The 23042-nt window shown below is 53.5% G+C and overlaps 1 long non-coding RNA gene across 1 annotated transcript in view; it reads left to right on the top strand.

Moving 5' to 3' along the window:
• LOC144934038 (uncharacterized) overlaps positions 1-23042 on the top strand; it is a 59972-nt gene that overhangs the window by 23652 nt on the left and 13278 nt on the right. The window contains exon 3 of the long non-coding RNA XR_013637126.1: positions 1858-1970. This is a non-coding gene — a long non-coding RNA (uncharacterized LOC144934038). The remainder of the gene's footprint in view (positions 1-1857; positions 1971-23042) is intronic.

Raw genomic sequence — 23042 nt, 5'->3', positions numbered from 1 at the left:
CGTGACCTCCTGCCAGCGGGCGTTCGACACTTCACGTGGCCTCAAGGTGCACATGGCCTGGCACAAGCGTCGTGGTGACGTCACCGCCACTTAATGGCGAATGGCGGTTGTTGTTAGCGCACTACGCTATAAACCCGGCGACCCAGGTTCGATTCCTGCTCACGGCGAAAACCAGTGACAATTTTCTGAACCAGTCCTGGGCCTCACCTAGGTCGACTGAGCTGCAAACGAGTACCTGGTGCGATGTGTAAACATCGCCACTGGGTAGACAAAGGCGGCCGGGCGTGGTGCTGGCCACCCACCCCCTCGTGTACCGTTCCGGCCTTCATAGGTGCTCACTAACAGCACTTGTCCCTACAGTCTGTTAAGGCTATATGGGGGATCTTTCACCTGAAGACGGAAGCTTGTGTTGCCTCCGAAATGTCGTGATTTTATTGTTTTATTTTATTAATTTTAATTTCATTTTTTACCTCCGTGACTTTACCGAAAGAACTAAGAGTATCATTACCACAGTCTGGACCACTGGACGAGTTCCGCAGGATTGGAAGGATGCCCTGATGCCCACGCACAGATTGTAACAACTACAGAGGCATCTCCGCCTCAGGAAATGGTCCTGGCAAGGATTATAATCAACGACGCCCTGCCAGCCACGCTGAGGGTGAGGCTTGCGCAGCCCCAGTGTGGTCTCAGGCCTGAGCCATCCTACATACACGCTGTATTATATCTCCGTGTGCTACAGCAGAGGTGTAAGGGATTTCAAAAGGACCTACATCTTTGGTTTACTGACCTCGTCAAGACCTATGATGCAATCAGTGTGTTGCTCGTGCTTTCGGGGTCCCTGACTCTCACTCATGAAGGACCGTCATGATGGTGGGGAGCTTGCGTGGCCGGGAGTTAGAGCCATTCCCTGGTCACGTTGGGGTGCGACAGGGATGTCGTCTGGCTCCCACATTATTTAACATCATCTTCGACCACGTAGTTCGAGTTTCTATGTGTTTATGTATGAGTGTGTGTTTGTGAAATTGTCTTGGTACGAGTGTGTTCGCGTGAGTCTATGTGTCGTGGTTGTGAATGTGTGCGCGTGTGTTAATTCGTACGCGTGTTACATTTCACAGTATCTGTGACGGTACGTGTACATATCCATATGCTTTTTTGCCTGTACCAGTGTAATTTCTAACCGATGCCCGGGTCAAGGGATGGCGCCCTACTGGTTGCCCATGACCTGGTGGTTGCTGCTCACTCTGAGAGAGGTTGGCCCTTACCATCAGCCCTACCAAAACTAAGCACCTGCCTGGCTATTTTGTATCATCCAATACTCAACCCCCTCAACTCCTCATGAGTGACGGGGCAGTAGTGGATAGAGTGGAGAAGTGCACGTTCCTGGGTAGTGTGCTTATGACCAACTCTGGTTTGGCAGCAGAGGTCTCATTCGTCAGCTACGTAACGCCGCTGTGTGGAAACTACCTGGCCTGTCGCTCCGCACGAAGCCGGCCATGCGCCTTCGTCACGAGGGAGACAAAGGCGGATGGCGTGGTGCTCGCCGCGCACCATCTCGTGCGCCGCGCTGGCCTTGGGTTCGTGTCGCCCTTCGTGTGAGTCGTGGTCCGTGTCGGCCTTCGTGTGAGGCTGTGAGTCGTGTCGCTCTTCGTGTGAGGCTGTGAGTCGTGGTGTCGCCCTTCGTGTGAGGCTGTGAGTCGTGGTCCGTGTCGCCCTTCGTGTGAGGCTGTGTGTCGTGGTGTGCGCGTCTGCTAATTCGTACGCGTGTTCACGTTTCACACTATCTGTGTGCGTACGTGTACATATCCATATTCCTGTATCTGTCCGTGTGTGTCCGTGTGTCCCTTTTTTCCCGTGCAGTGCTGCTAGCGAGCACCTGTGAAAGCTGAAACGGCACACGAGGGGTGTGGGTGGCCAGCACCACGCCTGACCGCCGTTGTCTCCCAAGTGGCGATGTTTACACACCGCACCAGGTACTTATTTGAGGCTGAGTCGACCTAGGGGTGGCCCAGGACCGATTCATATAATCGTCACCGGTGTTGGCCGTGAGCGGAAATCGAACTCGGGTCGCCGGGTTCATAGCGCAGCGCACTGACCTCTACACCCCGCTCCGCCCACACACACACTGACACACACACACTGACACACACACACTGACACACACACACTGACACACGCACACTGACACACGCACACTGACACACACACACTGACACACACACACTGACACACACACACTGACACACGCACACTGACACACGCACACTGACACACACACACTGACACACACACACTGACACACACACACTGACACACACACACTGACACACGCACACTGACACACGCACACTGACACACGCACACTGACACACGCACACTGACACACGCACACTGACACACACACACTGACACACGCACACTGACACACGCACACTGACACACACACACTGACACACACACACTGACACACGCACACTGACACACGCACACTGACACACGCACACTGACACACGCACACTGACACACACACACTGACACACACACACTGACACATACACACTGACACACACACACTGACACACGCACACAGACACACACACACTGACACACACACACTGACACACACACATTGACACACACACAGACACACACACACTGACACACACACACTGACACACACACACTGACACACGCACACTGACACACACACACTGACACACACACACACAGACACACACACACAGACACACACACACTGACACACACACTGACACACGCACACTGACACACACACACTGACACACACACTGACACACGCACTACACACACACTACACTCACACACTACACACACACTCTCACACACGCTACACACACACACGCTACACACACACACACACTGACACACACACACTGACACACACACACTGACACACGCACACTGACACACACACACTGACACACACACACTGACACACGCACACTGACACACGCACACTGACACACGCACACTGACACACACACACTGACACACGCACACTGACACACACACACTGACACACACACACTGACACACGCACACTGACACACGCACACTGACACACGCACACTGACACACACACACTGACACACACACACTGACACACACACACTGACACACACACACTGACACACGCACACAGACACACACACACTGACACATACACACTGACACACACACTGACACACGCACACAGACACACACACACTGACACACACACACTGACACACGCACACTGACACACACACACAGACACACACACACTGACACACACACACTGACACACACACACTGACACACACACACTGACACACGCACACTGACACACACACACTGACACACACACATTGACACACACACACAGACACACACACACTGACACACACACACTGACACACACACACTGACACACGCACACTGACACACACACACAGACACACACACACACAGACACACACACACTGACACACACACTGACACACGCACACTGACACACACACACTGACACACACACTGACACACGCACTACACACACACTACACTCACACACTACACACACACTCTCACACACGCTACACACACACACGCTACACACACACGCACACGCGCGAGGGAGCTGTGTTATTGCGCCGCGCTCCGCTGCACGAGGCGTGACGCGGGGCCGGCGGCGCTGATTGCGGCGTGGGGAGGGGTGGTGGTGGTGGTGGGGGGGTGGTGGTGGTGGTGGTGGGGGGTGGTGGTGGTGGTGGGGGGGGGAGAGTCGAGGGCGGGGGGGGCGCGGTAATTAGGGCCTCGGTAATTGGCTGCTGCGTCTTTTAATTGCGCTGGGACGCGCGTGCCGAGCCTCGCGTCTCGAGCTGTCACGTGGGCGCGACGGCGACTCTCGCGAGGAGGGGGGAGAAGGAGGGGGTGGGGGCCTTCCTGGGTGAGTGAGTGGTTACAGTGGTGAGTGGTTATGGTGATTGAGTGAGTGGTTACAGTGGTGAGTGGTTATGGTGATTGAGTGAGTGGTTACAGTGGTAAAATGTAACGGTGGTGAGTGGTTATGTTGGTGGTGGGTTATTGAGTGGTCAGGGTGGTGAATTAGGGAGCGGTGGATTATTGAGTGGTTAGTGTGGTGAGTGAGTGGTTAGGGTGGTGAGTGAGTGGTTAGTGTGGTGAGTGAGTGGTTAGTGTGGTGAGTGAGAGGTTAGGGTGGTGAGTGAGTGGTTAGTGTGGTGAGTGAGTGGTTAGTGTGGTGAGTGAGTGGTTAGTGTGGTGAGTGAGTGGTTAGTGTGGTGAGTGAGTGGTTCGTGTGGTGAGTGAGTGGTTAGTGTGGTGAGTGAGTGGTTAGTGTGGTGAGTGAGTGGTTAGTGTGGTGAGTGAGTGGTTAGTGTGGTGAGTGAGTGGTTAGGGTGGTGAGTGAGTGGTTAGTGTGGTGAGTGAGTGGTTAGGGTGGTGAGTGAGTGGTTAGTGTGGTGAGTGAGTGGTTAGTGTGGTGAGTGAGTGGTTAGGGTGGTGAGTGAGTGGTTAGTGTGGTGAGTGAGTGGTTAGTGTGGTGAGTGAGTGGTTACTGTGGTGAGTGAGTGGTTAGTGTGGTGAGTGAGTGGTTAGGGTGGTGAGTGAGTGGTTCGGGTGGTGAGTGAGTGGTTAGGGGGATGAGTGAGTGGTTTGGTCTGGTGAGTGAGTGGTTAGTGTGGTGAGTGAGTGGTTAGGGTGGTGAGTGAGTGGTTAGTGTGGTGAGTGAGTGGTTAGGGTGGTGAGTGAGTGGTTAGTGTGGTGAGTGAGTGGTTAGTGTGGTGAGTGAGTGGTTAGGGTGGTGAGTGAGTGGTTAGTGTGGTGAGTGAGTGGTTAGTGTGGTGATTGAGTGGTTACTGTGGTGAGTGAGTGGTTAGTGTGGTGAATGAGTGGTTAGGGTGGTGAGTGAGTGGTTCGGGTGGTGAGTGAGTGGTTAGGGGGATGAGTGAGTGGTTTGGTCTGGTGAGTGAGTGGTTAGTGTGGTGAGTGAGTGGTTAGTGTGGTGAGTGAGTGGTTAGTGTGGTGAGTGAGTGGTTAGGGTGGTGAGTGAGTGGTTAGTGTGGTGAGTGAGTGGTTAGGGTGGTGAGTGAGTGGTTCGGGTGGTGAGTGAGTGGTTAGGGGGATGAGTGAGTGGTTAGTGTGGTGAGTGAGTGGTTAGTGTGGTGAGTGAGTGGTTAGGGTGGTGGGTGAGTGGGGGTGGTGGTTGTATTGGGCGAGGATGACTGGCTGAGTGAGTATATGCGGGAATGGCGAGTCTACGGCTCTGTGACTGGCGTCTCGCCCGATTGCCCGAGCGCTCACCAACAATGCATTTAAAACAATTCCCGTTTCGTCCGTCCGACCGCATTTGGCCTTCCCAACGTTTCCAACAGCGACTGGACTCTCCAATCAGACACTCAAAACTTGCGGTCGAAGCCCCAAGTCACCCCGTGAGCGGTGGTAGCTCACTCTCCCCTGCTGCCCCAACCCCGCACTTAGCCTGGACCCCCCCCCACTCCCCTGCCGTCCGTGCTGCCAACTTCCTGCAACCCTCTCCCCCTTGTCCATGTCCAGGCTTCGCCGCCCTTGCTTGGTTGGCTTTGTCTGACTGCCTCTCTCGCTCTCTCGATAGAAAGGACGCGGCTCCCACTGCTTCTGGACGGCGTCTTGTGCGGTCGCATTTAAACGCCGCCGCATTTTGAATGAACGCACCAAAGCGCTTCTCCGAGTTGTGTCTGCGTCTCCACATCCGCAGCTGAACAACGGCGGCGGTGGCAACACGATGTGCCACGAGGTGCCACGAGGTGCCACGCGGCGCGTTCGCGAATTTTAAAAACAAACGCGACTGAATTTCACGACAGAAGTTGTTATGAAGAAGAAGTATGTGAAACATTTCACGGACAAACACAAGACGGGTTACATGAATGTATTGCGGATAGCAGCAGCGTACGCAATAAGAATATTAATTAACAAAAAAAATTAGAGAAAGGCAGAGTTAGATTTCTTGGACATGTAATTAAACAACAAGAGACCTGAATACGTTTTGACTGGAAAAATTATGGCTACAAAAAGGGGCCGGTGGAAAGACAGCGAATTAAGTTAAGCTGCATAAACAATTTGAACAATTGGATGCAACTGGGAAAATGCGATGCGAAGTTCTTGAATTAAAAGCTCACGGACGGAGCTCAATGGAATGAAGTCCATAACCACCGGCGGCTTTGAGAACGGACTCGGCTCACATCGAGAGACAAGACAAAATGATATCACGCAAAATACCGCTTCCTCATTTGTCGAACCGGTAATCGATTCTTGGAAACGGTTACAGGTTCAGGGGCCGTTGTGACGTTGCTCGCAGACCCCCCCCTCCTCTCCGTGTTGGTGGCGGCCGCGCGCCGCGCGCTGTTTACCTGCAACGCGCGGACGACGTCGGCCGCGATGTTTTCTGTGCTCAGATTGGGGGGCGGGTGAGGAGTTGGGGTGGGTGGGGGATGTGTGTGTGTGCGTGTGTCTCTGTGTGTGTGTGCGCGTGTATCTGTGTGTGTGTGCGTGTGTCTCTGTGTGTGTGCATGTGTCTCTCTGTGTGTGCGTGTGTCTCTGTGTGTGTGTCTCTGTGTGTGTGTGTCTCTGTGTGTGTGCGCGTGTCTCTGTGTGTGTGCGTGTGTCTGTGTGTGTGTGCGTGTGTCTCTGTGTGTGTGCGCGTGTCTCTGTGTGTGTGCGCGTGTATCTGTATGTGTGCGTGTGTCTGTGTGTGTGTGCGCGTGTCTCTGTGTGTGTGTGCGTGTGTCTCTGTGTGTGTGCGCGTGTATCTGTGTGTGTGCGCGTGTCTCTGTGTGTGTGTGCGCGCGTCTCTGTGTGTGTGTGCGTGTGTCTGTGTGTGTGTGTGTGTCTGTGTGTGGGGAGCGGTAGTGTAGCGGTTAGCGCGCTGCGCTATGAACCTGGCGACCCGGGTTCGATTCCCGCTCACGGCTAACACCAGTGACGATTATCTGAACCGGTCCTGGGCCTCCCCAAGGTCGACTCAGCCTTAAATGAGTACCTGGTGCGGTGTGTAAACATCGCCACTGGGGAGACAAAGGCGGTCGGGCGTGGTGCTGGCCACCCACCCCCTCGTGTACCGTTCCGGCCTTCATAGGTGCTCGCTAACAGCACTTGCCCCTACAGTCTGTTAAGGCTATACGGGGGATCTTTGTCTTTGTCTTTGTGTGTCTGTGTGTGTGTGCGAGTGTCTCTGTGTGTGTGTGCGCGTGTCTCTGTGTGTGTGTGCGTGTGTCTCTGTGTGTGTGTGTGCGTGCATCTGTGTGTGTGTGCGCGTGTCTCTGTGTGTGTGTGTGCGCGTGTCTCTGTGTGTGTGCGCGTGTGTCTGTGTGTGTGGGGAGCGGTAGTGTAGCAGGTAGCGCGCTGCGCTACGAACATGGCCACCCGAGATCGAATTCCGCTCGCGGCCAATATTAGTGACGATTTTGATTAACCGGTCCTGGGCCTCCCCTAGGTCGACTCAGCCTCAAATTAGTACTTGGTGCGATGTGTAAACATCGCCACTGGGGAGACAAATGCGACCGTGTGTGATGCTGGCCACCCACCCCCTCGTGTGCTGTGTCGGCCTTCATAGGTGCTGCTCGCTAGCAGCACTTGCCCCAACAGCATGTTAAGGCTATAGGGGGGATCTTTGTGCATGGGAGAGGTAGCGTAGCGGTTAGCGCAGGGGTCGGAAAACCAAAATAACAGGAAGAGACTTTTGTTTCAAATCGGTAAAAAAGAAAAACCTTCAATATTTCAAGAGCCCCAACGCGGTGTGTGGTGAACACGAGGAGGCGGCGGTCCTTGGCAGTGACCGTGACGAAGCAGCAGCAGCTACCAGCTAGCAGCAGCAGCAGCTAGCAGCAGCAGCAGCTAGCAGCAGCAGCAGCAGCTAGCAGCAGCAGCTAGCAGCAGCAGCAGCAGCTAGCAGCAGCAGCAGCCGCTAGCAGCAGCAGCAGCTAGCAGCAGCAGCAGCAGCTAGCAGCAGCAGCAGCGGCAGCTAGCAGCAGCAGCTAACAGCAGCAGCAGCAGCTAGCAGCAGCAGCAGCAGCTAGCAGCAGCAGCAGCAGCTAGCAGCAGCAGCAGCAGCTAGCAGCAGCAGCAGCAGCGGCAGCTAGCAGCAGCAGCTAACAGCAGCAGCTAGCAGCAGCAGCAGCAGCAGCTAGCAGCAGCAGCAGCAGCAGCTAGCAGCAGCAGCAGCTAGCAGCAGCAGCAGCTAGCAGCAGCAGCAGCTAGCAGCAGCAGCAGCAGCTAGCAGCAGCAGCTAACAGCAGCAGCAGCTAGCAGCAGCAGCTAGCAGCAGCAGCAGCTAGCAGCAGCAGCTAGCAGCAGCTAGCAGCAGCAGCAGCAGCAGCTAGCAGCAGCAGCAGCAGCTAGCAGCAGCAGCTAGCAGCAGCAGCAGCTAGCAGCAGCAGCAGCTAGCAGCAGCAGCAGCTAGCTGCAGCAGCTAGCAGCAGCAGCAGCAGCAGCTAACAGCAGCAGCAGCTAGCAGCAGCAGCAGCTAGCAGCAGCAGCAGCTAGCAGCAGCAGCAGCAGCTAGCAGCAGCAGCTAACAGCAGCAGCAGCTAGCAGCAGCAGCAGCTAGCAGCAGCAGCAGCTAGCAGCAGCAGCAGCAGCAGCTAGCAGCAGCAGCAGCAGCTAGCAGCAGCAGCTAGCAGCAGCAGCAGCTAGCAGCAGCAGCAGCAGCTAGCAGCAGCAGCTAACAGCAGCAGCAGCTAGCAGCAGCAGCAGCTAGCAGCAGCAGCAGCTAGCAGCAGCAGCTAGCAGCAGCTAGCAGCAGCAGCAGCAGCAGCTAGCAGCAGCAGCAGCAGCTAGCAGCAGCAGCTAGCAGCAGCAGCAGCAGCTAGCAGCAGCAGCAGCTAGCAGCAGCAGCAGCTAGCAGCAGCAGCTAGCAGCAGCAGCTAGCAGCAGCAGCAGCAGCAGCTAACAGCAGCAGCAGCTAGCAGCAGCAGCAGCTAGCAGCAGCAGCAGCTAGCAGCAGCAGCTAACAGCAGCAGCAGCTAGCAGCAGCAGCAGCAGCTAGCAGCAGCAGCAGCTAGCAGCTAGCAGCAGCGGCAGTTGCGTCCAAGGGGCCGCAGGTCGCTGCCTTCTGCGTGAGCGCTGCGCTGCACGACGAGCACAGCGAGCCGAGTTCGATTCCCGCTCGCGGCCACCGACACCAGCGACGATTCTCTGCACCGGTCCTGGGCCTCCCTTATAGGTCGGCATCAAATGAGTACCCGGTAACATCGCCACTGGGGAGACAAAGGCGGCCGGGCGTGGTGTTGGCACACCCCACCCCCATGTGTGCCGTGCCAGCCTTCATAGGCGCTTGCAAACAGCTTTCCCCCCCTAAAGTCTAAGTCTCTACTGTGGATCTTTGTATAGGAGTGAGTGGGGGGGGGGGTGATTTGTTTCATCAAATAAAATTCCACGCACACAGCAGCGAGCCGCATCGGCGTTGGCGCGGAGTTGCCACGCGTGATTCACGCGTGTTTAGTCGTGGGGGTATTTAAGGAGTTAACGGTTGTTCCTTATTAATATTTATCAGTGACGGTCATCAATATTAAAGGTGTATTAAAATGGTGAGGCGTGCGTGGGTCTCCCCCCCACACACTCCCACCCCCGCTAAACCTCACCGGGGAGGGCGTGAATTAATCATGGGAGTGCGCGCGGAGATCGAGAGCGTGGTTAGAGAGAGAGAGAGAGACGGGGGCGTGGAGAGTTGGGGGTGTATATATATCGTGGAGAGTTGGGTGTGTATACATATCGTGGAGATGCGTCGAGCTAAGCGGAGAGAGATGGGAATGAGAGAGTGGGGATTGAAAGCTGGGATGTGTAGATACGTATGTTGAACTTCTTTCGCACAGTATGTTGCCAACCCTGCTAATCGGAGGTGCGAGACATATTTGGGATGAAGAAGGAAAGGGATGGAGAGAGGGCGGTGTCATGGAAAAATTGTGTGGAGACTTGCATCGGAGAGGTATGGTGGAATAACAAATGGGATAGTGGGAGGCGGTGGAGAGTTTGGAGGGCGAGCTGCAGTTGAGGGCGTGGTGAGAGATGACGGTGATGGGAGAGAGGAGAGGGGGAGTTAGATTGGAGCACATGAACCCAGAGAGAGAGATAAGAGAACGAGCTGGGATATGGAGGTGGTGTGAAGAGCTGTAGATGGAGAGTGCAGTGGGGTATGACAGAGATGGCGTATGGAGAGAGAGGGAGTGGAGAGTGGATATGGAGCGAGCAGGAATGGATAATTAGTGGTAATAATATTGAGTGTTTATACAGCAGCATCATTGTGCAACCGCATTGGACAGATGGCGATCAGTCCACTTGCTGTACCGCCTCCCCCTGGCCAGCCAAGCGAGCGGCACCTCCTCGTCGGCCACAGGAAGGAAGTTTCGCAACATTCGTGCGATGATCCAGCAACCCTCGCTGCTGCTGCTGCTGCCTCCACGGTGCTGGGTTAGAGACAGCCACGTGCAGCGTAGCCACCGCCATCACCGCCAGACAGGAGTAGAGAGTGGGGTGGAGACCTGGCGTTGTTGTTGTTGTTTAGAGCGGGGATGAGAGAGAGAGAAGGTGAAGTGATGGATATAGTTCAGATGTCGTGAGCGTGGACATGCAGAGATATCACCATGCGTGGAGAGGTGCAGGAGAGAAGAGTTGAGAGCACGGGGGTACAGATAGAGCGGGGGTGGAGAGCGCGGGTGGAGAACGGGGAGCTCGTCGTCTCTGAGAGGGAGGGGGTTGGGACATCGTGAATGTCCCAGCATCAGCAGCAGTGGCACCCACGTTGGCTGGGCCATGTAACCCGCATGCCCAGCCACCGCATGCCCAATCAGCTTCTGTTTGGCCGCATAGAGGGGGCTAAACGTGCACAACATGGGCTGGAGAAGAGATGGAGTGATGCGGTACGGGAGAATGTGGAGCTGACTGGACTTGCCGATGACTGGTACCAGCGGTGTCAAGATCGGCCTCTGTGGAGGAGGCTCGTGAAGGACGCTGCTACTGGGCAGTTGGAGGCAGTCGCCCTCCAGCAACAACGGAGGGCGGAGGAGCGACGCTCACAACAACGAGCGAAGCGCCGGGCAGCTAAAATATAGCAAGTTTGCACAGTAGGGGGTACAGCTGGTGGTGCATTTTACAGTCACCTCAATCAGCCAACCCATGGCACCTGCTGGGTCTGCCCCGTGACCTGTCAGCGAGCCTTCGACACTTCACGTGGCCTCAAAGTGCATCTGGCCTGGCACAAGCGCCGTGATGACGTCACCGGAGGCTCCACTTAGTGGCGAATGGCGGCTATTGGTATTGGTGGTGACCCCGCCCACTCACCAGAGACCCCGCCCACTCACCAGAGGCCCCGCCCACTCACCAGAGACCCCGCCCACTCACCAGAGACCCCGCCCACTCGCCAGAGACCCCGCCCACTCACCAGAGACCCCGCCCACCCACCAGAGACCCCGCCCACTCACCAGAGACCCCGCCCACTCGCCAGAGACCCGCCCACTCACCAGAGGCCCCGCCTACTCACCAGAGACCCCGCCCACTCGCCAGAGACCCTTTCACTTGCCCCTAATTCAGGGGCTAAATTAGGCGCATGTACCACAGGTTCATAATGGCTGTGTAATCAATCACGGGCGGATAATCCTCACGCGGGAGCCGAGACTGAGACACTGTGGCTTTAGCAAGGGGGAGGAGATATGAGTCCCAGGGCACATAGACATGCAGACAACATATACATGGATAAATAGGCAGGCACATAGACAGACGGATAACCAGACTGTCTGATTGATGATAGAGAAACAGAGAGACTAACAGAAACACAGATAGGCAATAATATAGACAAAAAGGCGGAAAAGACACGTGTTTATCAGATGGATGGACAAAAAACAATACATGACGCACATAAGTACACATTGATAGACAATAATGCTGATGCATAGGTCATCGATGAGGAGCTTTATCGGTAAGATTTTAATAAATACATTGGTGACGTATACGTACATAAATAATGACTATAGTAGTAATATTGGTATCTTCATAAACGTGACGATCTTGTCGGGTGGTGGATGGTTGATGACGAGAATTTGGGCATAAAAACGACCACGTGGCCTATCCTCCAAAAAGGAGACGGATCATTGGCTACGAAACCCACGGGTCAAGCTCTCTCTACAGCTGGTGCATTGCCTATTATCTGCTTGTCTTTCTGAGTATAAAAGACTTTCCTGACTGAATGTAGCACCCGCACACATTGGTATATCTCTAAACCAGCTCAAGCCTCCCGTATATCACGTGACCTCTGTGTGGCCACCCCCACTCTGAGCCCCTCCTCCCCTCTCCTCGTGCCGCCCCCTGTGAGAACAGACGCTGCCTCCTGCATCCTCAACCCTCCTGGCCCTCGACTCCCGTTTCTCTATTTCTTGCCCATTATTCTTCTCTCATTTCCCATTACCCCTCTCTCTCTTGTCCCTCTTACCTCATCCCCTCCCGCCCTCTTTGTCCATGCATTGTACACCCTTGGCTCTACTGCCCCTTCACGCGGTGTCGCACGGCTACAGGCAGGGTTGCGAGTATGTGAAGCAACATAGGCGCGTGGATGTCGACCTCAGTCATGAAAAGCCTCGAGTCACCGTTGAGGAGGTGGAATTTTTGGCATAGAAACTACCACGTGGCCTATACTTCAAAAAAAATATATAAAACAAATATGCATCACGTATAAAGAGAGATGCGTAGACAGAGACAAAAACGGGCGGGCAGAGAGACACAACAGGGAAACAGAACAATCAGGAGACATACAGACACGTGCAGGGAAAGACGGACAAATAAGGAAGCCGGCTGGGGACCCTGAAGCATGCGGAGAGCGGCGACCCCGCTGTGGCCCCGCTGTGACCCCGTTATGGCCCCACTCTGGCCCCGTTGTGACCCCGTTATGGCCCCGCTGTGGCCCCGTTGTGGCCCCGCTGTGGCCCCGTTGTGGCCCCGTTGTGGCCTCGTTGTGGCCCCGTTGTGGCCCCGTTGTGATCCCGTTGTGGCCGCGCGCGAGACGCGGGGTCTCTGCTCAGAGCCGGGGTCGTGATCACGAGACGCGGGGCGCGCGTCGCTCCAGGCTCACGACTCATCCTCTGCTCCTCCTCTTCCCCCTCGCCACGCACTACGGGAGGCGAGGTCCCACGATGGGGGGGGGGAGCTGTATGAGGGGCGGAGGGGGAGGAAAGCGGCGGAGGAGGATGTTGGACGCCGTTTGGAAATTAGGAGCGTGCGCGTAAATGTAGCGAGACCATTTACTGCTGTGGCGGAAAAATCCGAGGGGTGAAAAGGAGAGCGAGAGAGCTCGGAGAGTGCAGGGAGAGAGAGCGCGCGAGGCGATGGTGGAGAGGGAACGCGAGAGGAGGGGACAAAGAGGGTAGGGAGAAAGAGAGCGCGTGTGAGAGAGAGCGAGCGAGCAGCGAGAATTGAGAAGGGGGGAGAGAGAGACAGAAGAATCTCTCGAGTGCAAGGGTGAGAAGCCCCCACTTGACAATCGTGGATCGCGCGCAGCCTCTGTCGCACCTGAGCGTGCGCGTGAACGTTCACGCGGCCGTTCACGTGCTCGCGTTCCACTCGTTCCTTCGCTCACGCATCACCTCTGCTCGTTGACTCACGACGGAGCCGCGTGCAATGCAGCGACTAGGCTCCTTGACAATCACAACAACCACCACCACAGCAAGAGCGGGGTGCGATCAATCCATATTTAAATCCTATCCACACGAAGCCCTCCAACCCCGCGCGGAGGCATGAGGGTGGGTGGGGTGGGGTGGGGTAGGTTCTGCGTTTGTTTTTCCTAAACTCGCCACCGCGACGAGCGAGCCGCAGTCCACGGTATCATGACTGCAGCATCGCGTGCGATCTGGAGATGAACCACCAAGGTCAGAGAAGAGACGAGGTGGGTGGAGGTGGGGTTGGTGGCGGCGAGGGGGGCGGGGTGCGAGGGGGGGGGATATCCGCGATGCTCATCATTAATTTAACGCGCTGCCTAAACGCAGGCGCTGTTCATCCTCGCGAGAGGGCTACGCGAGTTGTGGGCAGAATGTAGCCATAAATAAGATTATATATACGTATAAAACACAAATATTCTACCAAAATCACGCGGAGAGACGGCATTCCAAACCAAGATTTAATGTTTTAACAAAATTAAATGTAAATGTATATACAGTATAAACATCAGGGATTCCTTATCTCGACTTGCTGCCCGCTCCTGCCGGAGGACAGAGACCCGTGGGCCAGAGAGGAAACAACAACAACAACCTGGCCAAGCCGCTGCGTTAACTGAGCCTCTCGTTTCGTCTCGGCGGAGACATCGTCTTCATCGATGGGAAATAAATGAAGTGATCAGGAACAACGAAGGCAAAAGATGGAATGTTTATGGAATTTCGGCTGAAAATGAATAACTATTGATAGGTGGAAACTAACGCCGAGGGAGCGATGGACGCGCGGGTTTGCACCGCGTGCTCTCGCGCCCGAGCGGGAGCCGCGCTGCTGCGCAAGATGCCAGTGACCCCTTTTTAATTCGTGTGCGGTTTTATTTTAAAGTATTCCATGTCCCAATGTTGTACAAAAAATGCGCACACATCTGGATATCGCGTCGGTGATGTGGTGAGTTTAGTACAGGTGGTGGTGAGTTGCGTGGTGAGTCTCGTAGCGATTAGTTTAGAGGTTTGTAGTTACCGTCAACATACGAGAGGAGCATTCTCGCACGAATCGATACACAAAGACAAAAGATCCCCCGTGTAGCCTTTACCACATTGTTGGGGCAAGTGCAGTGAGCGATCACCTACGACAGCCCGGCACGGCACACGAGGGGTGAGGGGGTGGCCAGCACCACACCCGGCCGCCTTTGTCTCCCCAGACACACGCACACTCGCCCAGCCAATCAATAATCCGCCTAGCGACTCCGACACGAACAGAAACAACAACAATTCCTCATCGTCTCCCCCTGCACTCTCATCCGAGGCGAGGTCTGACTCCAGTGCACGCGGGGGGGGGGGGGGGGTCGCAGCGCTGACTGGGCCTCGAGCCCCCCACGTGGTCCTGAGCCCCCCAGAGGGGCTCGTTGGGCCAGGCGGCGTTCCAAATGGCGCAGGTCCCTGACACTACCCCCCTGACACTACCCCCCTGACCTCCCTCCACCCCACCCCAACGATAAATAACTATATCGCTAATCCTGTAACCACGGCAGTAACCTCTATCCCGAAGACGAAATGTTAACCCTAACACTGGCCCGAATATTAACCCGAGGTCTAACACTCGAACTAGAGACCTACATTAAACCGAACACTAACCACAAGCAGACCTTCAACACTACGTCCTAACCCCATCGATAACCCTAACCCTATCATAAAACCTAAGTATAACCCATAACACTAACTGCTATCCCGAACAGAACCATCACCCTCGTCATGACATTAAAATTAACCAATACCCCAAACACTCACCCCATAACCAAAACACTCACCCTCTCGCTAACAACACAAACACTCACCCTGACACACAAAAGACAAAAATCTCCCGGAAAAGCTTAACAGACTGTTGGGGCAAGTGCTGTTAGCGAGCAACTTTGAAGGCCGGCACGGCACACGAGGGGGTGGGTGGCCAACACCACGCCCGGCCGCTTTTGTTTCCCCAGTGGCGATGTTTACACACCGTACTAGGTACTCATTTGAGGCTGAGTCGACCTAGGGTAGGCCGATGACCGGTTAAAATAGTAGTCACTGGGTTTGTCCGTGATCCGGAATCCAACTTGGGTCGCGGGATTCGTAGCGCAGCTCTCGAAACGCTCCACTGCCGCTCCCCCAACGCGCGCGACGCCGGGAGGCGCTCGCCGCTCGTGTCGGGAGATAATGACCGGGACCCCCGTTGGATTGTTCCGCTTTAAGGATCTGTCTGGTCTGGAGGGAGACGGGTGGAGGGGCGGGGTGCGGGGGGAGGAGGGGGAGGGGGGAGGAGGGGGGAGACAGCGGGAGCGACGCCGTCACCGCGCAGTGGAAAACGTTGCCGGAATTAGAGCGACGCTGAGCGGGTGAAATGACTCATCAGGACGTCCATGCTTCCTCCTCCAGCTCCCACCCGCCCCTGCTTCCACCTCCTGCGTCAACGCTATTTCCAATCACAGATTCGACCTCTGACCCCCCCCACGCCACCCGCTGATTCCCCCCACCCCACGATTCCACCCACCCTCCCCCTGATTCCACCCCTCCCCCTGATTCCACCCACCCTCCCCCTGATTCCACCCACCCTCCCCCTGATTCCACCCCTCCCCCTGATTCCACCCACCCTCCCCCTGATTCCACCCACCCTCCCCCTGATTCCACCCAGCCCTCCCCCTGATTCCACCCCTCCCCCTGATTCTCGCCCCCGGCAAAGCGGACCCGCAGTGGCGCAGCGGGGGACGGCTAGGGCGACGCGATCGCCTCCCGCGCCCGGAGCTCGAGAAATTAAAATCGCGGCGGCATTTTAACCACGGGCCCGTGCCGCGCGGTATCACGCGAGAGGGGAGAAGGAAGGGGGAGAGACAGAGAGGGAGAGGGGGGGAGATAGAGAGGGAGGGAGAGGGGTGGTGGGGAGAGGGGGAAGGGAGGGAGAGGGGAAAAAACTGGAGATGGAGATAAAGAGACAGGGCGAGAGAGAGAATTAGAAACGGAAAGAGAGGGGAGAGGGGGAGGAGAGCAGCAGAGAGAGATAAAAAAAATAGGCGAGAAATAATTATTTCAAAAATAGAGATACGGAGAGAGGGAAAATGAGAGTTGGATGGAGGGAGGAGGCGAAAGAAGATAGAAAGAGACGGCGAGAAAGAAGAGATAGAGAGGAGATAGAGAGGAGATAGAGAGGAGATAGAGAGGAGATAGAGAGGAGATAGAGAGGAGATAGAGAGGAGATAGAGAGGAGAGGAGGGTAGATAGAGAGGAGATGGAGAGGAGATAGAGAGGAGATAGAGAGGAGATAGAGAGGAGAGGAGGGGAGATAGAGAGGAGATAGAGAGGAGCTAGAGAGGAGAGGAGGTCTAGGTGGAGGAGAGCAGGCGAGAGAGGAGATAGAGTCGTAGAGGAGGGGAGAGATATATAAGGGGAGGCAAATTGTGGAGAGAGCGTTAAGGATAAATATACAAGAGAGAAAGACAATACAAGAGATACATTCGGATAACGATTTGAGAGAGAAAGAGGCGTGAATAAGAGGGGAGAGATACATAGAGAAGGGAGATGGAGAGCGAGTGAAGGAGAGAGATGGAGAAAGGAGAGAGATAAATAAGGGTAGAGATGGGGAAACAGGAGAGGTGGAGAGCGATGAGGAGAGATAATAAGGATAGAAATGAGAGCGATCAGGAGAGAGATACACAAGGAGAACAAGGAGAGAGATACACAAGGAGAGCGATCAGGAGAGAGATACACAAGGAGAGCGATCAGGAGAGAGATACACAAGGAGAGGAAGGAGAGAGATACACAAGGAGAGCGATCAGGAGAGAGATGAACACGGAGAGGAAGGAGAGAGATAAACACGGAGAGGAAGGAGAGAGGGGGGAGAAGAGAGAGATTGGCTCCGCGTTCCCAGAAAAAACAAGGACGCAGCGTCGAGCAGACCGCACCAGCCCCCCTCCCACTCCCTCCCGCCCTGCCCCCCACCGCTCCCAGGACCCATGAATAAAGCATTCGGGCGGACGCGGCGGTAACGGCCTCGGGGCGGAAACCCGAACGCAGCGCCATGAATCAGGGGCCGCGCGGGGCGCGGGGCGCGCGATCAATTTACCCGCACGACGCGGCCGCCTCGAGCATCGAGCACACGCAGAGACACACAGACATAGAGACACACACAGACATGCATAGAGACACACACACACATACACATAGACACACACACAAACACACACATAGACATGCATAGACACACATAGACATGCATAGAGACACACAGACATGCATAGAGACACACACATAGACATGCATAGACACACACATAGACACACACATAGACACACACACACATAGACACACACACAGACACACACATAGATATGCATAGATACACACACATAGACATGCATATAGACACACAGACATGCATAGAGGCACACACACAGACATGCATAGACACACACATAGACACACACACACAGACATGCATAGAGACAAAGATACAGATCCCCCGTATAGCCTTAGCAGACTGTTGGGGCAAGTGCTGTTAGCGAACACATGAGAGCCGGCACGATACACAAGGCGGTGGGTAGCTGCTGAAAATACAATGCCGCTTGACTGATTCGAAGTGAAATATGGGTTCTAATCCAGAGGTGGTCATGAGCACACTGTCCAGCTATGGGCACTCCTCCACTATTACCACCACTGCTCCATTGTTCATGAAGAGTGGAGGGGGTGGAGCATTCGACGAACTAAAATACCCTGGCAGGTGCTTTCTTTTGGTGGGGCTGATGGCCAGCCCCCCACCCTCATAGCGACACGCTCCAGATTCAGCAGCAGAGTCTCCGACTATTTCTCGGAGTGAGCAGCAAATAATACCAGCTCATCGGAAGGTAAGCCTCCTCATTCATTATCATGTGTGAGGATTTATAGACGATGACATTGGGCCTGCCACCACCTCTAATTTCTGTGGCGGTCAGCACTGGGTGCCTAACCCATCCATAGCAACATGAGCCACAGTCCTGAACCTCACCCAATTCATTTCGACACCAGGAGGAGCGGTGGGGGAGGAGAGGAAGGTGGGGTTTGGGGAAAATGCCACCCCATTTGTCATTGATGATCAAATTCTCACGACTTTCACAATGCGGCTGAGGCCAAGCTGCGGTGTGCCCCCACACCTGCAGCGGAGGAGAGGCATCACCACATTGGCGATAACAAACGGATGGCCGGTGGACACACACATCCTCCACCGTAGGCCCTGGTGTCAAATAGATGGGCCCACGTTCACTATTGGGCGAGTACATAGTCCGGCCGATATTCTTGCTTGGGCCTGGCATGCGTCCAGGATGTTGTGTGGATGCGCGATGGTGGAACAGCGCGTTTGGCAATTACATTCCCGTGGGCCGCACGGGAACCTCTCGGCCTCCTATAGCCGATATTGTTGAACGGATCTGGCCGATGGCTTCCAATCAACTCTTCCACAGGTGCTAGCCATTAACGCCAACCACAATAAGATGACCCTGTCTTGCGGGGCCAATTTAGCCAACACCTGGGAACGGAGGTCGTGGAAGGCATCTGACTCATCAGCGCTCGCTGTGTTCCTACACAGATGCTGATATTCCGTGGATGTGCACACCACCACCACCAACTATTCAGTTCCTCCAGTCTAAATCAGGATTCGAATTCTCACCTCCTGTCGTCTGAGAGGCGAGCCCACAACAGTGCGGGACTCACGACCTCCCACCTCTCACCGCCCTTGAAACGAGGGCCAGATCGAGGTTATGAGGGCCCGAAGGCCCAAGTATGTATTACACATTTCCAAAACAAAATCTAAAGTCATCAAACGTATGTCGTTATTCACCTATGTCAACAAATACTAATTTATACGACTCAAGGTAAATTCATGAAACATAAATCACTCCCGACACTCATTTCTTCAAACAAACATTGTTTACCCCGAAGCTTGAGCTGCCGTGGTAGAGTCAGGAACGGTGTAAAATCGCAATTCGAAGACCAAAAAAAAATAAACCTTTCCGATGGCTGTGCCAATAGTCACCCAGCTGCTGCTGCAACGCGGAACGGAGGGCCTAAAGGAGGGCCTACACAATACACGCCTGTGGGTTCACCTGGCCCTGCATGCCACCGCGATTTTGTTTGACATCGCCATTCCCCAAGCTAGAACTGTCGCACTCCTCGTGGTGGCAGGAGCCAACGACCAGCCCACTGTACCCCCTGTACTCGACAGAGGTCGGGGGGAACACGCAGCCTCCCCTCGCCAGTAGGAACAATTGCCCTTTGTTTCTGGGGGCTTCATGAATTCCCGAGAGGGTGGTGGTGGGTGGGGGGAGGTTTCATTGCCGCGGCTCGGCCACACCGGGTTTGGCCAGGGGGCATCAGGTGCCCGTTCCTCTCCACTCTGACAATCCGCGAGGTCCGTGCGGTAAGACACTGTACACGGTTCCCTCGCTGTATGCGGATTCGGTGCGCGGGTTTTCGCGTAAATGCGGCACAATATATATCAATCCCACAGTTCCCCATACAGTATGCGATTTTAATTCACGCAGATGCGGCTATGCGGTCCTGTGTGGGACAGCATTGTGTGCGTACTGTCCACCACGGTTGCGTAGATGTTAGCTACCTCCCCTGGTATACAGGAGGTCGTGAGTTCGATCCTGACCCTGACGCCTGCTGTATTTTTGGAGTTTGCGTGTCTCTCTCTCCGTGGTTGCGTGGATTTTTCCCCGGGTCCTGCGGTTTTTCCCTACACATTTAGAAAGATGCGTTTGGAGTATTTGGCTGCTCTAGATTTCCACAGAATGAGAAGCCACATCTACTACAACTACATCTACTACTACTACATCTACTACTACTACATCTACTACTCCTGCATCTACTACTACTACATCTACTACTACTACATCTACTACAACTACATCTACTACAACTACATCTACTACAACTACATCTACTACTACTACATCTACTACAACTACATCTACTACAACTACATCTACTACTACTACATCTACTACTACTACATCTACTACTCCTGCATCTACTACTACTACATCTACTACTACTACATCTACTACTACTACATCTACTACTACTACATCTACTACAACTACATCTACTACATCTACTACATCTACTACTACATCTACTACTACTACTACATCTACTACTACTACATCTACTACTACTACTACATCTACTACTACATCTACTACTACATCTACTACTACTACATCTACTACTACTACTACATCTACTACTACATCTACTACTACATCTACTACTACTACTACATCTACTACTACATCTACTACTACATCTACTACTACATCTACTACTACATCTACTACTACTACATCTACTACTACATCTACTACTACATCTACTACTACTACTACATCTACTACTACATCTACTACTACATCTACTACTACAACTACTACTACATCTACTACTACATCTACTACTACATCTACTACTACAACTACTACTACATCTACTACTACTACATCTACTACTACTACATCTACTACTACTACTACATCTACTACTACTACTACATCTACTACTACATCTACATCTACTACTACATCTACTACTACTACATCTACTACTACTACTACATCTACTACTACATCTACTACTACATCTACTACTACTACATCTACTACTACATCTACTACTACATCTACTACTACTACATCTACTACTACTACATCTACTACTACTACATCTACTACTACATCTACTACTACTACATCTACTACTACATCTACTACTACTACATCTACTACTCCTGCATCTACTACTACTACTACATCTACTACTACTACATCTACTACTACTACATCTACTACTACTACTACATCTACTACTACTACATCTACTACTACTACTACCGCATAGAGCGAGGGACATCTCTACTCGTCGTGATCCTTTTGGTGGTCAAATTTGAGGTGGAAGGAGCTACCAACACTGTCTCGGACCTTTGCGCTCGATGTGAGAGATAAACCAAGCGATGTGATTGGTCGACGAACGTCGTCAGCTCTTACACTTTCATTAACTACTCAAATTAAAATATTTCATACAGAACCCATCAGCTGCACTGATATCTGTTAGCGATCACCTATGAATGCCGGCACGGCACACGAGCGCGTGGGTGGACACACACATTACATGCACGCCACCACCCATTACGCACACACGGGAGGCAATAGATTACACATACAAATCACACACACAAAGTACACACACGAGAACGCGTGAACACACAACGAGCACAACGCATACTATGCAAAAAACAAAGATCCCCCATTTAGATGTTGGCTTAAAACTTTCGTGACTGCTGAGATTTGTATTCCTTGGTTCGTTCGGTAAAGTCACGTAGATAGAAGAAAAATAATACTAAAAATAAAGTGAATACAAAAATAATAAAATAAAAACACTGATGTAGACTGTAGCCTGGTTCTTAATCGGAGTGATTGTACCTACTGGCAGTCTATAATGTAGACTGTAGCCTGCATTTTAACCTGGTGAACGTATTGACAGTCTATGATATAGACTGTAGCAATGGTGATTAAACTGAGTGAGCGTACTGGCAGTCTATAATGTAGACTTATTCTGGTTCTTTCAATAATAAAAAGTAAAATTAAAATAAAATAAATTATTCACTTTTATTATTATTTTTTTACCGACGTGACTTTACCGAAAGAACCAAAGAATATCCCCCATTTAGCATTGCACAGACTGATGGGGCAATTGTTGTTTGCCAGCACCAATGAAAGCCGACACGGCACACGACGAGAAGGGGTGGGTGGTCAACACCTCGCCCGGTCACATTTGTAATCCCAGTGCTCATGTTTTATACATGCCGTAACAAGTACTAGTTTTTGGCTGAGTCAACCTAGGGGAAGCCCAGGACCAGTACACTACCGCTCCCCACTGATACATACACAGGTACATACACGTAAATACATACAGCAACAACAACCGCCATTCGCCACTAAGTGGCGGTGACGTCACCACGACGCTTGTGCCACAGACACATACATGCACACACACATAGACACATAGACACACTAACACACACGGCTCCCCTTTGTCCCTCGCCTCCTTTCCTGCCCGTGCCTTGCCCCCCTCGTCTCTCGCCTGTAAATGATCTCCGGGGCTCGCGGTGGGGTCTGTTCTACGGGGAGAGGGTAGGAGGAGGGAAGGGGGGGGGGGTGACCCCCGCGAGCTCGGGGTTGTGCGGGGTTCGCGGCTCGGGCCCGACACCGCGGGGCTCCCTGGCGCTGGTTTTACAAAATGTCTCGCGTCGACAGCCGCGGCGCGGAGGTGCCCGACCAGGAATTTATA

Source organism: Lampetra fluviatilis, chromosome 9 (genome assembly GCF_964198595.1).
Source record: "Lampetra fluviatilis chromosome 9, kcLamFluv1.1, whole genome shotgun sequence".
Classification (NCBI taxonomy): Eukaryota; Metazoa; Chordata; class Hyperoartia; order Petromyzontiformes; family Petromyzontidae; genus Lampetra; species Lampetra fluviatilis.
Note: the sequence above shows the minus strand (reverse complement) of the source record. Positions and strands in the feature narration are given on the sequence as shown.